Raw genomic sequence first — 23,596 nt, forward strand, 5'->3', positions numbered from 1 at the left:
AGCAAGAACATGGATGAGAACAGGGGCACCTCACCTGCTGGACCTCATGGCTTCTGGCCGTCTCCCACCATGGCAAGCCCTTTGGGAGAAACAAGTGCCCCTCATCTTGGAGTGAAATACGTAGCCGGCCCAGACGCTGGAGGAGCTGATGGAGGGTCCGAGGAAGGTGGTACCAATGCAGGCCCAGCTGCTCACTCTGTCCCTGGTGGTAAGTCAGCAAGTAATGACCACGAATTACCACAGCATCAGCCTCTGCTGTTTGACATAAGCAAGAATACAACCACTGTCTCATTTTTGTGCTCTCCACCTCAGGTAATCATGCCTCACGTGATGTGAAATACACAGGGAGGGCAGTCAGATCGTCTGTGGAGACAGTGAAAAGCATCAGCATGGAGCCCTTTGTCCAGGAGGTTTCGTGTCTCTTCCGTGCTCTCTCCCTGCACCTGTCACAATTTACTGCTTTGTAATCCCCTGTGTATAGCGTGCCTGAGAAGTGAACGCAGACAATCCCAGGCAACCTGGGCACTGTCTCATCACTCACCACTCAGCGAGTGCGTTCCTGTCCCCACCCCTCCTTGCCTCATGTCCCTGGGTGCAGATGAAGAAATGATTAATAGTTCCTATGAATAGAAGGGGAGGGAATGAGGAAGCACACATCCCAGGGAGGAATGGAGGCAGAAGAGGCGGGGCCATGCAGGAGTGGAGGCTTTCCATCTCCGGCATATGCTGTGAATTCAAAGATAACCTTCCCTGGAATTGCGATCTGGGCATCATCACATCCAGGCCCAGGGCTCCATTCTGACACCAGACCTGCTCTGGGTTTGTGTGTAGTTTGCCCTTTGTGCTGGCAGCTGAGACCCCCCATTTTCCCCAGGATTATCTCATTTCCAAGATGGAGAAATTGGCTTTGCAAGCAAGAATAAGAGTGATCACTTTGTACCTCAGTCGGTCACTTCTTGGAGAGTTTGTTTTGCTGTTGTGCAGGATGGACATAGTTATCTGTGTACCCATGACATTGAAAAGAGTGCACAAGTACAACCAGTGACTGCTCAAGCTATGGTCTGCCATGTGCTTCTGACATGGGCATGTCTTGCAGTGATGAAAACAATTGTTGTTAATGCAATTGCTATTCCTAGCACACAGGCTGAGTCTTCCAGACAAGGTCAGTCAGTGACAAGAACTGCTTGGCCCAGAATATTTACAGATTGCTGCAGAATAGAAGCCTGCCCCTTGGGTTTAAAGATGCTGAGATCAGATTTCTGGGCCACCTTGATACAGTGTAGCACAAAAGCAGGCTGACTAATGCTGTGTGGTGTGTCAGTGGTAATGATCAAGAGTGACAGGACAGGGCCAAGGGGCTGGGCTGAGCCTTGGCCTGTGCTCTGCAACCCCCTCCAGGTAGAAAGTAATTTGCTTCTGGGGGTGATGGAGCCCAGCTGTTTCCTCCCCAAAGTCCCAGAGCAATGTCCCTGAAGTACCTGCAGCTCCAAGGACAGACATGTGGGGCTGCTGCTGGAAGCACCTGGCTGTGAGAGTGGAAGCCATTGCTGCCCTGCAGAGGAAAAGAAGGAGGGAGAGAAGGCCTTTGAGTTCCTAACTGGACTCTTATTTCACCTCCTACTGTGGGCTCCATCACAGCCCCTCTGACTTGCTGTGTTCAAGCTGCACAGCCAAGGATAGTAGATTGGGGACTGCATTTAGCCATGGGGTCTTAGAGAGAGACAAGACAGCTATGTGGATCCTGGGACATAGTTGCCCTCCGATGCGTTAATGCTTGGTTCTGAGACTGCTCAGGATTTCCTGCTGAGTCCTGCTGCAACCACTGGTGGCTTGAGAGGATTCCCGTGGCTCCTGCAGACTTCATTTTCCTTGGTCCGCCTCTTTTAGAGTCACTGCTTCTCTTATCCCTGTGGGCGTCATCATACTAGAGAAGGTGGAGCAAGTGGAATTTCAGGAGAGCGTTTCGCCTGAAGGCCCAGAGTGGAGCTGCATGCCACAGGCTTCTTCGTAATCATGAAATTTCCAGTAGAAAGTGGATGTCAAAATTTTCTTTCCCTTGTAGGTAGAAAATTGCCATTCCAAGGTTACAAACATGTGTCCCTCTTAAAACAGGGATTACTCTTTATAGCTAAAGCTACTTAATGAACCCTTTTATGTAGACAAGTGAAGGCAAGCATACTATACTCTCTTTATTTGGGGGGGGGGGAAGCTTGAATACAAAAGCAGGTGTCTCCATTGTTCAATGGTTTCTTAAGCAATTGGCAGATGTTTTCTTCTGTAAAGGTAGCTGTTTTTCCCCCACTACACTGAAAATTAGGTTATACTTGGAATTATCCCTGGTTTTGTGATCAGGCAAGGTGTAGGTCACTGAGGTATGTGCTGCTCAGTGGCTTGGTTGCAGGAAGTTATACGAGGCAATCTGATGACACAGCAAATGTGATGTGCTGGCTTGATCTGCTCACCTGATTGAGAACTGGACTGAATCTTTATAAGAGAGGTTAGACTGGGTTGCTAATGCCTCCCTATACATGGTGCCATTTCAGATTGAGTCAGCTACACATTGAGAAATAGTTACTCCAATTATGCTTTTCCACAGACGCTCTGGAAGAGCCTTTGGGGTCAGGTGCAATGCAGCTCCAAGGAGCTGCTGACTGCCAGTGCCAAGCATCCTCGGGAGGATGGACCTTTGGAAGGGGACTGGGACTGACTTGGAGGAAATGCCGAGGCGAACGGACAAGTGTACTTGCAGTGTTTTCTTCTCCTTCCAGTTCTCCCTGGCTGTGGTGTATTACTGACCCTTCTGCCCACTTCACAGCTCTTTCTCTGTAGACGACATCAGCTGGCTAAAGTGAGACTTCATGGGCATTCCTGCCCAGCTGTTCCCACTTTCTGTTTCTCTGGCCCTTCCACTGCTTTGTCTGCGTAGCCCAGCTTACACTTAGCAGGGGCTGTGCATCCTTCAGGCATCACAGACGATGTGTTGAAGGCCTAGGGGTCATCCGAGGCATGCAGTGAAGATCAAGTCATGAAAAAGAAATGTTGCTGCTTCCAAATTACAGCATGCCAAGAGGCAATCAAATTAGAAACCTTCAAAATGAAAATGAAGCCAACTGCAGTTGAAAATCCTTACGTCTGACCCCCCTCTTTTCTTTTTTTTATCAAGATGGCACTGGAGATGAAGAGGGCAGCCCTTGCCCCTCTCAAAGCCAAGGCCGAAGCTAAGGCCCTGAAGGCTAAGTAGGCCGTGCCAACAGGTGTCCATGGCCACAGAAGATCCTCACATCACCCACCTTCCTGCGGCCCAAAACGCTCCTGCTGCAGTCGCAGCCCAGATGCCCTCGGAAGAGCACATCCCGGAGAAACAAGCTTGACCATTGTGCCATCTTTAACTTCCCCTGACCACAGAGTCTGCTAAAGAAGATAGAAGACAGCAAAACACCAGAATTCATTGTGGATGTCAAGGCCAACCAGCACCAGATCAAACAAACATATAGCTGCCTAATTCAAAATATATGTTTTTCACCATAAAAACAAGAAAATCTGTAGGTCCTCCTTCTCAGTGATGTATCAGTTCATTTTCATGGGGGAACAGAGCTGCATGATAAGTTTGTGGTGAGGTGAAGTTGGTGCTCCTTCCAAAGGTGAGAGTTTCTGTCATCCAGGAGGGTTCTCAATAGGGTTTCCTTGTCTACTCTAAACTCTCCCCTCCTCCAATGTTTTTTGGGTCACCCTCTGTTGTCCAACAGTTTTCTTTGGTTGGAATTCACAGCTGGGATTATCATCCAACAGGAAAAAAATAATAGAAAGTTCAGTGAAGACAGACCTGAATTTCTTCCCAAGGACCAAATCCCTGGTGCTTCAACTACTTGTACTCCAGCGCATCAGCTGGGACTGAAGCAGGTGTCTGTTGAAAGGGAAGTTACTCAGGCTGGAGAGAATGTGAGCTGCTCCGTGCCTGACTTCTTCCCAGTCAGTCCCTGGTGAGCAGGCTCTTTTCCCAACCTGCACCTGCACCATCCATCCATCCAAAGATGGGCTCACCTGAGATTTGGAGCAACTGGTTACAGTGTTTCTTGGCCCTAAAAAGTTGGATCTTGCCCAAAGCCAGGAAAGGACTTTACTTTTGTTGATCATAGAGGGGCTGACTCTACATGCTGTTCATTAATTTAAAATTTTGACTATCATTTTAGTGAATGGCAGGTTTATTGGCCATTGGATTTGAAGTCTTCCCAACAGCATTTTCCCATCCACATTGGACAGAAATCTTGCTCATGGAATCCCTTCTTTGCTGGGATACTGCAGTGAGTTCTAGCACTACTTCTTTAAACTGTGTGCACAGCTGGGTTCCAAGAGAACAGCCTTGGTGACACCAGCTGGGGTGCCTGGTTTGGCTTCAACTGCTGCAACTGAGTGGTTTCTGCTGGAGCAGTTGGTCATAGCCTCCTGGAAGCTGTCTGCTGTGAGTCCAGACAAAATGCAGGGAACCAGGTGTAAAATGTTGGACAGACTTCACGAGTTAGAGTGACTGAAAAGAGCCTTGCCTTTCAGTCCACTTCACAGGACACTTGCCCGTGGCTCTGAGGATGGTGCTCTGACAGGCATTGCTGGGTGGGGGTGGGGCCTCTGCAGGAGGTTCTTTGTTCTATACCCTTTCTCAGGATCACTCTTTGAACTGCTTTGCTACTTCAGGGGTTGAACTACACTGGAGTTCAGTTCTAGAGTTAGAGCTGCAATTGGGTAATCGTGCTCTCTGCTCTGCAAGGCAGAACGCCACGGGACGAGTGCTTGTCTTCCCATCTGTTCCACACTGCAGGAGGAGACTGCAGCCCGTCACGCAAAAAGCCAAGCCATGATTGATCTGCAGGTGAAAATCTCAGACCCCAGGTGCTTCAGGAAGTATTTTCTCCATTTTGTGGCTTCAGAATTCCTGTTCACAAGCCAGTGTTCATGTTGATAGATTCATGAGCCATGTGCAGGAGACACTCCTCAAAGATAGATGGATATTTAATGTATCTACATGACTCCAAGCAGGAGAGAAATTGGAAGGAAGCTGGTCCTCTTGTCATTGATCACTCAAGACTGGAATAAAATTATCAGCATGGCTGAGCCTACATCTACTTGAGTGCTTTAGCCTGTGCTATAAATGGAGCAGGCAGAAAGAACAGGAGGTTGATCAGTTGCCTGGGTCGATTTTGTTTGTGGTATGATTGGCTTGCCAGTCAGCTGTGACTGTATCTTGCCTAAGAAATGTTGAAAACAGATGAGCAGGCAGAATGGCAGGCATCAGTGCAGATTCCAGTTTCCTTGCAAGTCTGCAAAGGATGCTTATGTGTTGGGACAGCTTTCTCTTCCTCCTGATTCGCACAAATGCTGCTTCTCGTCAGTTCAATGTGGTTCTCAGAGTTCTGCCCGCATTCTGCTTTGTGGGAGTTTCCCGTTGTCTCCTCAGCAGGTTCAGTGTGAAGCTTTGCAGGCATGTGCCAGGGGGAGTGGGAATCAGAGACCAAGTGTATGGGAAACAGGATTAGGATTGAAGTTCATTTTTGGTGTGAAGTTTTTGAAATCCATGCATATGAAGGGGCTTCATAAGAGTGCAGAAAATGCATTTTAAGAGAAAACTGTGTATGGAGCTCAATCTTTTTTTGTACTCCAATACCCTTATCTTATAATTACTTTTTTTCCCTGCCATTGTTGGGAAATCTGTTTCCTGAATGTCTCTTGGAAGGCTTTGCTCAGGGTGCTGGGAAGCCTGGTGCCTGTCCCCATGGTTTCCTGTGCTTTCCTGGTGGCAAGCTGGGAGTCCCTGGGGGTTCTCGTGCCCAGTGCAGCTGTGAGTCAGAGAGCCTCTGGTCTGCTGACAGGAGCTGGGGTGTGGAGTACGCTCACCTGGGCCAGGCTTGTGTCCCAAGAACACCTTTGTCCTGCGTGAGAGAGGAAAGTGGAAGCGTGTCTTCTCCGTGGATGGTTTAATTGGGTGAGAAAGTCAGGGCAGCCTGGGTCCCGGGCTCCCTTGGTTTTTGTGGGACAAGGCTGTTGTCCAGCAGTGGGATGCAGAGGTGGCTGTCACTGGTAGCAGTATACCCTTCCAGTGTTCTGTCAGTGGTACCCCATGTGGACCAGAGAGAACAGGAGAGGAGGAAGAAGAGGAACTGGCTTGATATTAGCCCTTACACCAGTTGGGTATGGCCGATAGAAGCCTCATATTCCAGCCTGCACAGAGTGCATGAATTCCATTTGGATGCAGTGTTGGAAAAGGACCACTTAGTGGAGTTGTGACTTCTTCAGCTGTCATTGTTGTCACCACAGTCATTACCATGATAATTGCTTAAGCAGTTCTCTCTGATGGTTCTTTGCCAAATAGTTCCCTCAGCGTTTATTATTTCCATATGACAAAAGTAGAAACTGAGGCAGATGAACTTGACGTTCAAGTTTCACACAGCTTTTGGTGCATGACTCCTTTGGTAGCCAGGCCAGGTTTGGGCCTTCAGCGGCAGGCTAGGCTGGTGCCTGTATCCGCCAAAGTTGAGCTGATTTGAAGTTGGGAACCAGGCTTCATCCAGGCCTCCCACGCAGGTGCAGGGTCCCAAGGCTTTGGGTCATCGTCTGCTGCTTTCCCAGGCCACAAGCACAGAGCTGGATGGGAAGCAGAGGAGCCATGACATGAACTGGAATTCATATGGGATCATGATGCTTGAAGGGGAAGGTTAGCCGATGGAGCCATTGCCTCGGGCTGAAGATTACACTCTTGGGCTTTGAGCCCATTGGGGTCCTGCTACGTTTTGTTTCTCCAATATTCCCACAGTTGGCTCTCTGCCTGCCTGCCTGCCTGTTTCTCTTTCCCTGTGCCTCTGCCTTTTTTTCATGTTCTCTTCAATAATTCATTATTTTTACTGGTTGGTCTTTCTCTTCTTGTCAAGGCCATTTATTTTATTTCCCCCCCCCCCCCATCCAGGAAGCTTACCAAAGCTCCCAACCAGGAGATAAGACTCTCCTCTTAGGTCTTTGAGTTGATTTCTGCCTCAGTAGCCTCTTATCCAGTTGCTGTCCTGTGATTTCTGCAGGCAGGTTGAGCCTAGTCCCGTGGTGACCTGCCCAGCATCCCGTAGGAAGGAGCTGTGGTGACGTCCACAAGCAGCTCACAGCGTATACAGCCTCCTGCTTTTCTGACATGGATAGCAAGAAAAACAATCAAATGTCCAAGTGGTGTAGAAATTGAAGTTTAAGTCAGTTGCTGCAAAAACACACTTCATTGTGGTCCTGATGGGTTATTTTAAGGTCATAAGTTGCTTCTTTTAAGGTTGTGCTATTCAGACACTCAAGTATAGGAGCCACTGGGGAAATTAGTGAATCCGCCACGTTTTGGCAAAGTGCACAGCTCTGCTGCGTCTTGACTGTTTCTGCACTAAGGTCTCAGGAAACGACTTTGCATACTCTGATGTCTCTTGCCTGCTGCCAGGGGAGGCCTTCAAGCCAAGCAGATGCATATCTACTAATTTATAACCCAGTGGTTACAAAGCCCAGGGCCCGTTTCGTCTAAAACTCGTGTTTTAAAGATTTATTTTTTATTATTTTTTTCATTGGAAAGGTGGATATACAGAGAGGAGAGACAGAGAGGAAGATCTTCCGTCCGATGATTCACTCCCCAAGTGAGCGCAACGGGCCGATACTATGCCGATCCGAAGCCAGGAGCCTCTTCCGGGTCTCCCACGCAGGTGCAGGTTCCCAAAGCTTTGGGCCGTCCTTGACTGCTTTCCCAGGCCACAGGCAGGGAGCTGGAAGGGAAGCGGGGCTGCCGGGATTAGAACCGGCGCCCATATGGGATCCCGGGCGTGCAAGGCGAGGACCTTTAACCACTTGCGCCACCGCGCCGGGCCCTAAAACTCGTGTTTTAAACTTAAGAGATAGGTTACCAGTTCCTATAACACAGTTCTGCTTCCGTCCCCTCCCTCTGCATTCTCTAGGTGCTTCTTCCAACATTAGGTGATTAGAACTTTCATTTGGAATACTTTTTGAACTCTGTAAATCTCTTTGTTCTCTGCATCCAGTATTTAAGTTACTTAGTGTTCTGTAGTATCTGTTCTCCCCTCATCCTTTTAGCATGAGAATCCATGAATTTAGCTTGGCAGGTGGCCACGTAGCCAAAGGGAACATCCCCTCCCTCTTTTGCACCTGAGTGAGGTTAATGGGATATGAACAGAGTTGATGCAAGCATTTCCAGGCTTGTGATTTTAGAGGAGTCATAGAGATGGGGGAAGGTTCATGGCACACGTGTGTGTAAGGGTATTACAGAGTCTTGTTACAAATTTATATATTCCTACGTACTTTTATATCATGTTTCCTCTTAACTCTATAGCAAGGAAATTACATATAATTTCATTTTTCAATTACAGGATGGTGCAATGAAGTCTGTAATACAAGTATGAGACAATATTGCCGGAGCAGAGAGAAGGGAGGGAGTGGGTAAGGCATAGTTTGGGGGGCAGTTCGGGGGAGATTCTGGAGGTGGCATAGTTGAGGATTCAGGGTAGAAAAACCTCGTGGAGCAAATGCGCCCCTGCATGGAGGGATGAGTGCGCCAGGGAGAAGGGGTGGCACAGGAGGCTAGGGCAGCCCTGGGGAGCCTAGGGAATTCTGGGAGCTGCGGATGACTCGCTATGGTGGAGATGATGGTTGTAAGCTGGGGGAGGGAGGCTTGCTTGCCCTGCTCTATGCGACGTGTGGGAAGCTGCCATGACTGTAAGCAAGGAAGCAGGGCTGCCTTTTCGAAGGACAACTCTGGCAGTCTTGTGGAGATTGCCTTGGAGGCACGCAGAGACTAGAAGAAGACTTGGGAGCATTTTGTTCTGAAGCATGTTTAAGGGCCAAGTTGTAGGACACCTTCATGGAAGCAAGGGCTTGGTCAGCTGAGGCAGGGGTGTGGCAGTCTAAAAATCTTGCCCTAGACTTGCACCAGCTGAGTTTCTTTCTTCTGCTTAACCAGAGTCTACAACTTTGTTTCACCTCTTTCAGATTATTTCCCCAAAGGCTAGCTATTTTTTACTCTCAGAGGCCTTGACAAACTACAGTGAAGTTTCTCATTAGTTTTGTTCTTCTAAGAAGGGACGATGTCAGGGTGACCTTCTGTTTGTCTCTCTCAAGAGCCCTCGCAGGGGAAGGTTTTTATTGTCTGTCTGTATTTAGTGTTCGGCATTATTGATGCCAGCCTGTGAGCCTGTGCCCTCAGGTGTTAGTTGAACATTTAATTCCAAGATTGTCTCCTATTCGTCCCCAAACAGATCCATCAAGTCTTTTATTTTAGTGTGGGTATAAATGAAGAGGTGACATGTGGTGCTGAGTGGGATAAGGTGGTGGATATTTTGAGCTGGAAAGATGTTGAGGACATGAAAGGTGGGAAAGTTTGGACTGTCAGTTGGTGTGTTGCTCTAATTGACTGAATGTCAGAATTGCTTAAGAGAATAAACTTGGTTAAGTAGACATAACCTATTACATAGTCAAATTGCTTGTTTTTACAGTTGATATGAAAATCAATGAACAGAGGGAGGTGCAGCATAAACAATGTAGATGTGTTCAGTTTTCTCCCTGGTCCTGTGGCTCCATTGTGAATCTATTCAGGGACAGTTTGGCCTGAAGCCCATTCTTCTGGAAGGACAAGGTGAGCCAACAGTTTAGGAGGCAATGAGCTATCCTTTGGGAAGGACACACAGCACTGAATATTCTGGTGCCACATGAGTCTTGGACATCAGAAACACGCGGCTGGTGACTTTCTGAACGTGTCCATAGGGCAGGAAGTCGGCCACCTCCCCACCCTGTCCTCACACCCGGCCACATGCTGTGCTCCTATGCAACTATAGCCTAAGAAAGCTCCTCCACCCCAAAGGGCATTCGTGACATTTCACTGGGGCACGTCAGCCAGTCCTGAAGTCACAAGCTGGAAAGCTCTCAGAAGGGTCACAGTGGTCCTGGAGCCTCAGCGGGAGGCGCAGTGGCTGCATGGCCAGCAGAAGGGGTGTGCCCTGGCGGGACTGCACGGGCTCCTGGTGTTTGTACAAGGGGAGGAAGCTGTAGGGATATGAATTTCTTTTAATTGGGGCATCTGCTCTCTTCCAGATATTTCTGGAAGAGCCAAGTGCCTGTCACCATGGCAAGAACCACAATCTGAGACACCCTGTTTTGGCTTGGGGTGATTGGACCAAGCAGACATGTCCCCATCAGGGCTGAGGTGCTAGGGCAGCAGGGGAGCTGGGAGTTGTTTCTGTCCATGGGTGTGGTTGGGGGAGCAGGGGGAGGGGGCAGGGCGACTTGTCTCGGCTGTGTGTCTCCGTTGATGTTGTATCTGGTTGGTCCAGGAGGCATCAGCTATGTCTCTCATTCTGGGTGTAGAGGAAGGGAACTTTTCCTTCTTTCCTTTCAGTAGCAAATTTAAGACAACATGAAGTTAAATGAGGTTCTATTTTTAAATGGGGTCACTGATAAGGGGGCACTAAAAAGTTTCCCTCTGCCTCCGCTCCTCTCCACCTTTGCTTTCCCACCCCATGTACTGATAGAGAAGGTTCTGGAACCATGGAGTTTTTCAGTTGGTGACCTGTTAGAAAGGATGGGCAAACCCAGCATTTGGGTTGTACCACTTGGGTGTGTAACAGGCAAAGAAATTAGCTTCCTAATGAGAAAAAGTTTTGAGGTGCAAGTCCAAGATTGGTCCCTTGATTGGGCTTCTGAAGAGAGTCTCATATGGCATTGGCACAGCACATCAGGACAAGTCCAGCCAGCCAGCTGGGAAGCAGAGAGAGGCTGGTCTTAATGACTCTCTTGGGACCTTGCACCTCTGAAGTTGCAGCCCCAGCGATCCAGGTTCCCTCCCAGACCCAAGTCCTAAACACTGTAATTGGATCACGTTTCTGCCTTCATGATCCCTTCTGCTTACGACTTGGGGTTTAAGGTCCTCTGTGTGTTTGGGGCCCAGTCTTTTTCACATGGCAGCATCCATGTTTATGCATGTATGTGAGTGACTGAGGAAGGGAAAGGCACACATGTAACTATGGAGTGTGTGCTGGGAAGTGGGTGACTTCTGACAAGTTTGAAATTTGGAGCAGAGGTCAAGGCTAGAGATGGTATTTCCTCAGCCAGGACAAGTAGGCTGCCGGCCCAGCCTTGTACTCTCATGGCCCTGGACCTTGGAGTCACTTTCTCCATATTTTCACAGTGTCCCTCTGGTGCTGGTACAGCAAGGACTTGCAGTGGATCCATGGATGGAACCTTCTCAAGCAAGTCCCTTGGTTGCCCAGCAGGATCTTTCTTGATTAGAATTGTGTGAAATTGAGCCACTGGAATGGTGCTGACAGGCTGATCTTGGGTGACTCATATTGTTTATTCAGACAGAGATTGGCAAAAACCATGTCTCTAATACCCTAGGGATGGCCCTGGCTGGAGACATCAGTTTGGAAATAGTTCATAAGAATCATAGAAGTAGATGATATCATCTAGGATTGAGTGTGAACTCACGCCAGAAGTCCTTGGGGCTTGTGGAGCTAGCCTGTCTCCTGTAGGTCTTCCTCTGCTGTGTGTTGCCAACCGACACCCACTGCTGTAGCAGTGGAGGTTCCAATGGGTCTAGCAAGGGTTGTCTCACGCAGAAGGGCTGCCGAGCAAATGCAGGGGCTTCATCAAATGCACAGGCAGGCACAGAAGGCCTTCCTCACAGGATTGTCTGGCTAGATGACTGGAGATTTGTTTATTATTTGAAAAATGTGACAGAGTGCAAGAGAGAACAAATGAGAGAAGAAATCTAGCTGTTGGCTCACTCCCCACATGGGTGGGGCAAGCCCACAGCCTGGGGCTCCTTCTGGTCTCACATGTGGTGTCAGGGGCTCAGGCACTAGGACCATCTTCCATTGCTTTCCCAGGCACCTTAGCAGGGAGCTGGAATTGGAACCAGTGCTCAATTATGGAATGCTCATGTTGGCAGGTGTCAAGTTGACCTGTCTTAACTATAATGCTGACCCCCCAGATGGCTTTAAAGTTTAGTTATTCTCCCCTCTTATTGGGAGCAGACAAAGCAAATATTATTATCGGTGTAATTATTTAGATAAATGTAACGCCGAAGTATTACTATTACAAGGGTAAGAGTAGAACATTGTGTTTGTGGGGGAGATGTGTCATGGGTAAAATTGAGGGGGTTGATATATTTAGTTTTCCATTGAAATCAACTTTATTTGTATGATTTCTTGGAACCTGGACCCTTTATCTGCTGTTCCTCCACCCACCAAGCAATTGAATAACATTTTACTTTTGGCATTATAGATAAAGAATTGGCATTTTTATCAGATTTTTTAAAACATTCACCAACTTCCCATTCTTCCTTCAATTGTTTTGGAAGTTTTAGTTTGGAACAGAATTATCACCACTTGCCTGGATTCTTTCCTTAACTGCCTACTGCAGGACCTCATCACATCTTCCTGGTCCCTGGCAGAGGAACGTACACTGGGTCCTGTTCCAGTCAGGCTCTGCTCACGTCTGTCGGAGCCACTGTGGTGCAGACTGAACACAGAGCAGGAAGTGGAGAATGACAGTTTCTTGAATTTGCCTCTACCAAAGCTCAAAGCATTGTAACAATCACCCTGCTCTGTGAAGACAGAGCTACTTGAGTTTAAGGTATTTTTAAGGTCAAAAATACCTTCTCTGTAGCAAGTGGCTTTGTGCTGATCAGAGCAGCTCTGGCTTGGGATTCCTCGACCCTGCTGCTCTGCAGTAATGCTCGGGGAGTTTCCAGGTCAGAGACAGTATTTGCTTTTGATGAATGCATCCTTGGCTCCCTGGGCCTGCTGCTGTTGAAGCTTTCCAAGATGACATCTTAGCATTAGCAAGAGAGGGAGGTTGACTGTGTGAATGACTCGATCTAGAGCTGTCTGGGACACGTCCAGCGTCCAGGACTTCCCTCTCTGTCCACTGCCTAGGTCACACAGAGCAGATCTCAGGGGTTACTCTGAGTGGAAAGACAGGCAGCAGCAGCAGAGGATAATGCCAAGCTGGCTCTTTCCCGAGAGAGGAGGGAAGGGTTTGCAGCTGCGTGTTCTGGGATGATTGCAAGCCACGGTGAGAGGCTGTGTCTGTTCACCTGGACAGTCCGAAGGATCATGTCTTCGGACAAGCCTCAATGCAGGCAAGAGGGTGAGGAGGGAGTGAGACGCCAGGGAGAACGGGCGAGGGGTAGATTGTGACTTAGTTAAGAGAGTGAGTGGACAGAGAAGACAAGACATTTGGGAGAAAGAAAGAGAGGGTGGCTGCTATTCAGCCAGTCACAGCTCAATTCTACATACATTTAGCCTGTAGATCTGTTGCTTCACCCAATCGCCAATTGAACCCAACACTGTAGCTGGCTAGCACTGGCCTTCTGTGAGTCCTGGGCCCTGCTGGACTGGTCTTGATGTAAGTGGGCAGCAAGGCAACCAGGTGTTCTATATCTAAATCGTGAGCCACGAGAGCTCACATAATTAGAAGGGTACTCCCCAGTCATCAACGTTGGTGTTTTGAGTGAGTGTGTGTGTATGAGAGAGAGGGGTAGAGCAGAAGAGGAAGGGAGGGAAGGAGGGAAGGAGGGAAAGGGGGAGAGGGAGGGAGAGAGGGAGAGAGAAATCAGAAGCTCCAAGCAGCTGGAAATCCCGTGATCACTGAGGGAGGCAGCTGTGTGTGCATGGAGGGGTCAGGGATGGGGGTTGGGGTACTCTTCATTTACGGTTTTGTCCAAGCTAATCTTGACTGTTGGGGTCAGTGTTTCTGCAATGAGGAAGTAAAATCCCCAGGCAAATAAACTTGTCCCTGCTTCAAGATCCTTTTCCCCAAGAGAACTTTTACTCACTTTTGAGTTTTCCTGTTGTAATTCTCCAGCTGAATTCTTCTGATCTGAGATATGAAGGAAAGATGAGGTAGGCAGTGCCTCAGGAGGAGCTCAGGGAGCGTTAGTTTTGCAACTTGATGAGCAGGGGACAGAATGCTGGCTTTTTTTTTAAATAGGAAACAGGGTTGTCTTGGATGCTACCACCCCCAACTGCAGCCTCTCGACTCCCCCTCTTTGAAGCTGGGGAAGGTGCGACCTTGTTTTTGATTCCTGATTATCCTGGGCATTCTGATGGGCATCCCATGTGGAAAAATCTTGTGGGAGGGAGGACTTGGGACCATGAGACACCTTTGCCAGCCAGAAACAGTCCCATGAGACCAGTGCTGAAGCCAGTTTTATGACTTTTCCTTGCTTTGTGTATGTCCTTACTGGGTGCCACAGTGCTTTCTGGAGACAGGTGATGCAGTGGGCATGAGATGGCCTGGTCTGAATCCTTCTCCATCACCCACATCTCCCAGGGAGCAAACTCCGCACCTTCTCAGCTTGTTTGATCTGTCAACTAGGGAGCAGGACAGGAGGATTGACGAGGGAGAGAGACAGGATGGTGAGCTCTGGAGTCAGCATGCCCACTGGCCAGTCCAGGCTCTGCCACTTGCATGTGGCAGGCTCATCTCAGCTGGATTGGCGACCCTCCATTGCCCCTTTCACACCTGTGTGATAGTGGTGTACAGTGTGCACCCCATTGTGTGTTGTAAGGAGCAGTGGGGGGTGCAGGGTGCCGAGAAGGCCAGAGCACTGTAAAGGTTTGTTAAGCAGTTCCTGCACAGGAGGTTTTCTGCACAGGATGGCTAGTAGAACCTCATGAAATGTGGGGGTTGGCTTTTCTCTTGCTCATTTGGGGTAACCAGAGTCATTTCCCAGAAGCCTCCTTGTTCTCAGTATCTCCCTTACCCCACCAAACCATCACGCTCAGCCATAGATATTCCTCGCCCCAGCTTCCATCAGTGTGTCTGAAGCCCATCACCACCCCCGTACAGGAAGCCCAGCTCCAGCTTTGCGGAAGCTTACTTCCTCCCTGTCTGCCCTGTCCTCCTCCCCTTCGCTTTCAGGATGTTCCTGTCTCATGCATAGGCTGGGAAGGCAGCTGCCAGCTGGTTTGCAGAGCTGTATTTTGCATGTCAAAGACAAAGATTACTCCCTGTAGCACAGTTAGAACTGGCAAAAAGGACCTTCCATTCATTGCCCGTGACCTGTGGCCCATCCATCCCAGCCATTGATCTCAGTACTCTAAAGTGCCCCTTCCTCAAACACCTCACTACCCTGGTCGCCCAGGATTTACAGAGTCACGTGTGAGGGACTCTGGGGCCTTTCTTCCCAGGCAGGCAGCACGTTGCCTGTCAAGGTGCAGGGCTCACACCTTCTTCATGCCCAGATACCCTGACACACCTGTCTTTCACGCAGGAGAGATCACGGGGCAGACAGCTCCAGGGAGAAAAGGCCCTTGAAGCAGCTGGGAGTTTCCTAAGTTTGCTGGCGGGAGGAGTCAAGAAAGCAAGTGCTCATATTGAGAAAATGGAAACACCTATCATTTGTGGAGACTACAAGGTTATTCAGTCAGAGCTTACATACTTTTTTAAAAATGTATTTGAAACACATACTAGAAGAGGGCGAGAGAGGGCAAGGGAGGGCGAAGGAGGGCGAAGGAGGGCGAGAGAGGGCAAGGGAAAGAGAGAGAGAGAGAGAGAGAGAGAGAGAGAGGGAGGGAGAGAGAGGGAGAGAGAGGGAGGGAGAGATTCCATCCATTGGTTTACTTCCCAGGTGATTGCAGCAGTCTGAATTGGGCCAGGCAGAACTGAGGAGCCAGAATCTCCCGCTGTATCTACCGCATGGGCGCTAGGAGCCCACTTCCTGGAGCCGCCTCCTGCCGCCTTCCAAGCGTGTGTGTTAACAGACAGCTGGAACCAGAATATCCTGGGCAGGTGATGAGACTCATGCAAACTGCTTGCTCTCATTTGTGGCTTGAAGGCAGCAGGAATTAGCAACACATGCCGACAACACAAAGCACCTGGTGATCTCCCAGCCTTCTGGAATAGCAGCCTGCTCCTCTGCTCCTCCCAAGCAGAATTGTAATCACTTGAGTGGGCCAAAATAGCAGGGGGGTCAGAGTCTCGTGCTTCAGGTCTGCTCGGGGACCCGGGACGTTGGCAGTCAAGAGTGATCTTGACCTGCAGGTTTGCAAGGGACATTTGCCAACAGCAAAATGGGAGGGGACTTTTGTATCAGTGCTCCCACCGGTGCTTCTAAGGATGATGGCTGAGCTCACATGGGCGCCATCTTAGCCTCACCTGAGTCTGAGACAGCACACTCTGCCCTTTGAAAAGGGGCTGGAGAGGATTCTGGTGAGCGGCGTTAGCCTGGGAAGGAGGCAGCAGTGGTCTGAGCTTAGAACCAGTGCCGCTAATTTTTGCTGATGTTTGATGCAATTTCTCCATCGTCAAGGGCTTGAAGCCTGTGCTCTGTACTTCTTCAGACCCCTGCGCCCGTCAGCTTTCCCTTTGGAGTCGTCATGGTGAGAAATAAGGTAGGAAGGAGGGCAGAGCTGTGTTCCTGCCCCCTGCATTGTGTCCGGCATGGCTGTAGTGGGAGCGGGGGAGCCTGCTCAGGCAGGGTGCGTGCCTGCGGCAGCGGTGGCGGCTCTGCCTGTGGCGGCTCTGCCTGTGGCGGCTCTGCCTGTGGCGGCTCTGCCTGTGGCGGCTCTGCCTGTGGCGGCTCTGCCTGTGGCGGCTCTGCCTGTGGCAGCAGTAGCAGCAGCAGTGGGTAGTCTTGGGCTTCGAGGGCTTTGGGTTGCTGGCTCAGTGGCTTCCTGAGAATTGGGCAGGTAGCAGCTCCAGCTTTTGTTCTATTCTGGCACTCACAGGGGCACAACAATGGCGGGCTCAGGGCGCTTTTCTCCTTGGCTTTCCTGAGCCTTTGGGTTATGAAGGCTTTTTTCTTTTTTCTTTGCAGTTGCCAATTTCCAGATAATGTTATCTCGCTCACATTCCCAACAGCACCTTGGTAATCAATGCCTGAATGATATTCCCTTGGCTTGAAACCTAGAGGGCTTCTCGAGTTCTTAATTGGACACTGAGTAGTTCCAGATCCTTGAGCTGCAGTAACTGGATTTTTTGGGCCCCGTCACCAGGTGTTTGCTTGTGTGGGATTTCCAGTCAAGGTTTTTCTATTTTTTTTTTTTTTTAAAGGGTGAGGGCTCATTCTCATTCTCCGAATAGCTAAGACTGGACTAAGCTGAAGCCAGGAGCATGAAACCTGTAACTGTATCCAGGTCTTTGAGGTGGGTGCAGGGCCCAGCACTCCAGCACTTCGGCCTTCCCAGGTGCGTTCACAGGGAGCTGGATTGGAAGCATAGCAGCCAGGACTCACCTGATGCCCATATGTAATTCCACTGCTGCAGGTGGCAATGCCAGCCACTGCTTACTATTTTTAGGAGCATTCATTTCTTGTGGAATACTTACTTCTTCAGTGACACTTATCATTACTGTCAATGTTGTTCAGCATCTTTGACAGCCGTGATTCTTCCAGACTTTGGATTGTGAATGTGACTTCCTGGAAGTGAATTCCTGGCTATAGCACACAGCTCTGTGATCCCCAGACAGCTCCGGGATAATAGAATGTTCCTCTTTCCTTTCAGCTTCTGCAAAGGAGGCTCTGGCGGAAATGAACGGATCTGAAGGCAGGCGTGAGCACTTGCCGGCACCTCCCTTCCTTTGAGGCCTGAGTAAGTCACTCACCCCCCTTCTGTGAAGTTGCTGTTGGGTCCAGATGAATTGATTTGCAAACACTATGTCACTGTAAATTTTTTTGAACAAAGATTTTCTTTGAGTTTCAGAGAGAGAATTTTCCATCTAATGGTTCACTCCCCAGATGGCTGCAAAGACTAGGTCTGAGCCAGGTCAAAGCCAGAAGTGCCTTCCAGGTCTTGCATGTGGCTAAGCATTTGGGCCATCTTCTGTTGCTTTTTCCAAGCCACTAGCAGGGAGCTGGATCAGAAGCGGAGCAGCAGGGACATGGACTGGCACCCTCCTGGGATGCAGGCGTTTCATGCAACAGCCTGGACTGCTTTGGAGACGGGCTCTACTCTCCATCCCAGCTTTTAGCAGGTGGTGGCTCAAGTGCATGAGTCACCCACGTGAGAGACCTGGCTTAGTTCCCAGCTCCCACCTTCAGCCTGCTCCAGCCTCGGTGACTGGCATTTAGGGGAGTGAATTCACAGGTGGAAGAAATCTCCTTTGTATCTCTTTCAAAAAAAATATTTTAAAATAATTTACAGTGGGGCTGGTATTGTGATACAAGGGCGGAGCTCCTACAGCCCTAGCAGAGCCAGGGACAGAAAGATGGTCAGATGGAGGGCTGTGTCTTCCTGTTTGTAACTCGTTTGTTGCTCAATTATCAACGAGGGCAGCCATCTCCTGGACACCCCTCGGCCCCAGTCACCACAGCCCGTGGATGTCGCTGTCTCCTATGTAAAATGACATGTGGCAGCGGTGGCGGGGGAGGAGCTGTGACTAGGCTGGGAGGGTTGATGCCATCCCCACAGGCGTGAGAGAGCTGCAGAAGGTGTTGGGCAGAGTTCCTTCCCCTTTGGCTCTCTGGCTCTCACCCTCTCTCCCTTCTGCCTTCCACCAAGGGATGAAACCCTGTGAAGACCCTTCGAGAGAGTACCACCTTGCTCCTGGACTTGCTGGGCTCCAGAACTGTGAGTCAAACACACTTCTGTTTCTTCTAAGCAGCCGGTCCCTGCTATTGTGTGTCAGCGCACAGAGCCGACTGAGCCATGGAGGCTCAGGGTGGGCAGGTAACTGGAGAAGAATGCACAGTTGCTCAGTGGGAGAGCCCAGTGTTCATGAGTAGGCTTCTCCTCCTTGGTAACGGTGACAGTACAGAACCAGTCCAGAGGAGCTGACGATAACTGGCTTTATGTAAACCCTGCCACAGCTGAATGAGAGGGGGCGATCATGTTAGGATAAAGAACAGGAAGTGTTCCTATGTGTTTACCTGAAGAAATTCCTTACATGGTAGCACTTCACATGAAAGCATTTGAAGGGGGAGATTAATTCTCTAAACTGTTTGTGTATTGGTTGATTTACCATGGGTCAAACCCACTCTATGTAAATGTACATGCCTCTTTTTTCCTGCAAAGTTTGTGCTCCCGGTTTACGTATGTGTGAAGAATTGTTTGCACCTGATATGTTCTGTGCTAAATTAGATACAGACCAGAGAGCTCTTGTTAATTGCCAACGTTTTGGAAGTTTACATTTTGGGGCAGAGAATCGGCAAGGCTCAAGAGCATAGTAGCAAGTTGGTTCATTTGTTCACTCCATCAGCACTTTGGAAACACTTTTGAGGGAGCAGCATGCGGAGTATCCAGGGAGGGACTCAAGTGCTCAGTGATGACATGGTCTGAGCTGGGGACCAGTGCATCCTGCCAGTGGGCTTGGTAGAGTCAGCCGTGGGTAGTGCGGCACCACCTCCAGGCCCGGCTTTGTGTGTCTACAGGGGAGTAGGGGTGTGGACATGAAGTTTTCATTTGGTTTCATTTTACTGAAACCAACTTAATTCTGACGTGACCTTTCCTGTGCGGAAGGGCTGCTCCCCTGCATGGCCTCGAAGAGGCCTTAGTCCATCTGGCTTGGATTAGAAGGGAAGACGGGCATTTTTGGGTTTCACATTGAAACACACTTAATTGTCAACAGACAGGGAAGATGGAAACAAAAGATGGCTTGTAAGGGAAGCTCTTCCTCCTTTGTTAGAGACTATGCAAATAGAAGCTTTTCCTGCAGTCCCTGCTATTGGGCCCCTACCCTTAAGTAGAACACAGCTTTGCCCTTGCAGAGTCCTGCAGCTGGTCAGAGCATTGAACTGATACCGGACAACCAGACTGTAAGGAGAAGCAAGCGGGACATGACTTGACATAACTGAAGTCACGTTTTGCTGAAGTCTGGAGCAAAATGAGGGCCTGTGTAATGGTAGCCAAATGGAGAAATGGATTCCTCACTGGGCCAGAGACACTGCCTGCAGCGCTCTCCCTCCCAGGGCCCTAGCCACACTGAGCTTTTGTATGGCCAACATGCTCCACTGAAGGGTTCTCTCATTTGAACTTTGTTTTTGAAACTAGTGGGTGGTCACTTTATGGTCTAAAGAGCCAGTTTTCACACCTTCTGGCCTACTCCACCATGTACATTTCTGCTGAAGCCACCCCCTACTTATGGTTTATTTCTGAGTTTGTTTCTAGATACATCTTGCTGCAGGCTGTCACAGCAGACCTTGAAATCTAGAGTGTAAACCTCAAACTTTGGTTGCTTTCCCTAAGTGTGCCTCTTGCTGGTAACAGTGTCTGAATTCTTCCAGTTGCTCAAGTTTGGGAGTCGGGCATGGTGCCAGCCATCTGCTCTTCAGCCAACTTGCTGTCAGTTGGTAGGAGTGGGATGAACTTGAATCTGCAGGTCTATGATGTCTGCTAAGAATTCTAGATCATGAAGGTCTTCAACTATTCTTATAATGGGTTTTTATACCACAAAATAAAATTGATCCTGCTCAAAATGAGGACTGGCAAAAAGAAAGTTGCACAATGGGTGAGGCTGTTGAGCAATCAGCTGGTCTCATTTGTTGGTTAAACAGTGTTTTCCAACATAATGTGCCAAAATTAAGTTACCAGCCTAGCAGAATGGCACCTTACAGGGGACCTTTGCAGATTTCACTTTCTGGGCTTGGCTAAGTGTTACGAAGTTTATTAAGTGTGCTAGGCCAACGAGGCAGAATCATTGCATGAAATGACTCTAGTGCCACAGCCAGTAAAACAGCCCCCCGCTGTTCCACTGGGGGGGGGATTCAGCTTCAGAGAAAGAAGAGAAGGCATTTAACTAGTGGAGTGAGCATATTTGTGGGAAATGTGGGATTGTGGGTGGAGATGGAATATGGGAGAAATCAGGAGGCTGTGCAGATATTCCTGTGAAGAGCTCTAGGAGACATTTTAGTTTCTACATTTGTGCCCTTGTGGGAACATTCTATGCAAGAGTTGTATTGGTAAATATGGAATGCTTGGGTATCCCTGTAAAAACTGTAGGGTGTGACTCTTTACCAGCTCCCTAAAATACTAAGGTCTGTAGCATCTCTGAATGAATGTGTGTCTATCCAGATATGTGACATTTATACATAAACGCGTATGGATGGAGTGTGCCACACAGAGCTACAGTGTGTTTATTTGTAGTTATGCACATAGATTGCTTCTGGGCACATGAACTTCCTTTCTGTGTTTTGTGTACTCTTGGTGAAAACTGAGTCCATTCTGCAACCTAGCATCTCTTGACGTGTATCAGTCCTGACACAGAACAACCCTTGGCCCTCACCCATGCTTCCAGAGGTTACAGATGTTTGTTTTCCTTGCTAGCAATTGAATTTAGCCCACCAGTACATTTTTATAAAAATCAGCATTTGGTAATTGCTTTCCGATTGGGTTAGGTTGGGTTTGAACCAGTGACCTTTGTAGCAGAATCTCTGTTCAGTCTCATTTGCCTGGTTAAAAATCTTGAAGTTGGAAAAAAATCTTAAAAAATGCTTCTTGATCTCAAAATTGCATGTCCAGATATAAAATAAATACATAGGACAGTTTTCCTGAGTGTTTCTTTTACTCCTGATGCTTCATTTTTTTTTTTAAATCAAATTTTAGGAGAGAATCAAGAATTGTATTCCAAGTGTCTTAGTAGTAGATTTTTTTTGTAGTCTTGATAGTTAAGAATTGTTCTCCAGAAACAAGAAATTTACTGTGTGGGGAATAGTTTCTCAAAGCATGGGGCAGCTCCAGTGAAATTTGCTGGATGTTCAGACTGTTGTGAAATCTCAGCAGCTTAAACAGAGAAATACGAGAAAGCTAGCATGGTGGTGGTCTTCAGGTATTTTCCCGCTGACCTGAGCAGTTCCCATGAGGATAAAGGACAACCACAAGAAGACTTGGTGTTTATGGCCTGTCCGTATGGATATCAGCAGCTTGATTGATTCTGATGCAGGACAAAGAGGTCAAGCGTGCAATGTTCCCGGATCCTGGATCTTGTTGCTTCAGATTCTGTGTAATCCAGGCCATCTTCTTCCACAGGAACTCTATTCTGCTACAGCTCAGGATTTCTGTGAGGAACTCGTGCCTTAATGGTCTTTCTGGTAGAACATTGTGCATTTATTGTGCATTTCCTTTTCTTGGTGACTGGCATGGGAGATCTAGTTGAAGTTCCTGTGTCTTGGGCAGGGGCAAGGATTATGGAAAAGGAGTTAAGTTAGGCGACTGGAATCCTAACTGGAGAAAAAGTGCAAAACTTGATCCTGGTTGATGTGGCGATGTCTGCAACTCTGCCTTGCAAACAAATACACAGTGTAGCCTTGGGCTACCTTGATGTGGCACTAACGTGGGCGTGGCTCTGTCAGTCATCCATAACCCAGCTCTGGGGCAACAAGTAGACAAGTGTGGTGTTTGGAAAAACCCGTGGTCAGAGGATAAACTTAACCTATGATAGGCTGAGATTGAACAGCCAACGGAAGACCTCCAAGATGGAGAAATGCTGAGCGGAGTTGAATCCCTGCTCCTTTCTCGATTCTTACAAGCCAGGGAGGAGACAAGGAAGCCCACCTGGGGCCATCTCAGTGGTGGCAAGGAATATAGATAAGCCCTGAGCGTGGCTCACATGTCAGCTCACCATGCCACTGCCCTGGTTTTATCTAGAGTGTGTGCATGGCTCACGTGACAGCTTTGCCCGACTGCCAAGCTTTGTGGGTGATGGATCACCTCACTGAGGGTGAGCTTGGGAGTTAGTCATTCATAGTAGAAATAGGTGCAGGAAATGAATGTCTCCTTCAGCATCTGTGGCAGCCAATTCCCATGAATCATTGCAGTCCTCCAGCAAACACATCAGCGTGCCCTGCAGCGGAGACGCTGCTCGCTGCCAGTCCGCCTCTGATGTTTGGAAGATGAATGCATGCCGTCAATGTGTACTCGACTGTGGGGATTTCAGATGTGCAGGGCCTGCCTTCTGTGTTTGCCTCTGGATTTTTAAAATGTTCATGAAATTAGGCTGTACAACTGCCTTTTCCCCTCAAATAAGCCAATTTTTAATGATATTCATGGCACAACACATTTCTTCAATGATCTTGTTACAACATTTATTTGAAAAGCAGTTACTGAGAGAGAGTAAGAAACAAAGAGATTTTACATCTACTGATTCATTGCCCAAATGAGCACCAGTGCACACCATGTAGGGTATAGACTCTGAACTAACCCCTTCCAGGCCATCTGTTTGCACTGGGGCTACCACGGCTTTAGAGGACGCTCAGCTGACTGGTTTTTACATCACATCACACTGTTTATTCCAGAATGTTCAGAAGGTACGGCAGGCATCGTAACAGTTGGCAGTGAAACTTTTAAAGCCCACATGGAAGAAAACGAAGTTCTGACTATTTTGTTGCTTAAGGGAATTTAATTTGTGGCCTGTGAAGTTGGATGTTCCTGGATAGTAGAGGTTTACTAAGCCATAAATGCAATGTATGTTAACCAGAAGCTATTTGGTATTGGCTGAACTCGAGTAGTGAGGCAGGAATTATGCCTAAGCTTAGAACAGATGAGTGTTAAGGACTATTCTGGGTCTCTAAGAATATTTCTTGAACAAATTGACATTGAAGACAAAAGAGGAAGACGCCTGGAAGACTCAAGAGGTTACTCCTAGT

At 48.6% G+C, this 23,596-nt stretch overlaps 1 long non-coding RNA gene across 1 annotated transcript in view; it reads left to right on the plus strand.

Moving 5' to 3' along the window:
* The first annotated feature begins 17,527 nt into the window (after positions 1 to 17,527).
* LOC121160304 overlaps positions 17,528 to 23,596 on the plus strand; it is a 100,143-nt gene continuing 94,074 nt past the window's right edge. The window contains exons 1-2 of the long non-coding RNA XR_005884528.1: positions 17,528 to 17,609; positions 18,519 to 18,587. This is a non-coding gene — a long non-coding RNA (uncharacterized LOC121160304). The remainder of the gene's footprint in view (positions 17,610 to 18,518; positions 18,588 to 23,596) is intronic.

Source organism: Ochotona curzoniae, unplaced genomic scaffold, assembly GCF_017591425.1.
Source record: "Ochotona curzoniae isolate NIBS_2020 unplaced genomic scaffold, NIBS_Ocur_1.0 contig_4501, whole genome shotgun sequence".
Classification (NCBI taxonomy): domain Eukaryota; kingdom Metazoa; phylum Chordata; class Mammalia; order Lagomorpha; family Ochotonidae; genus Ochotona; species Ochotona curzoniae.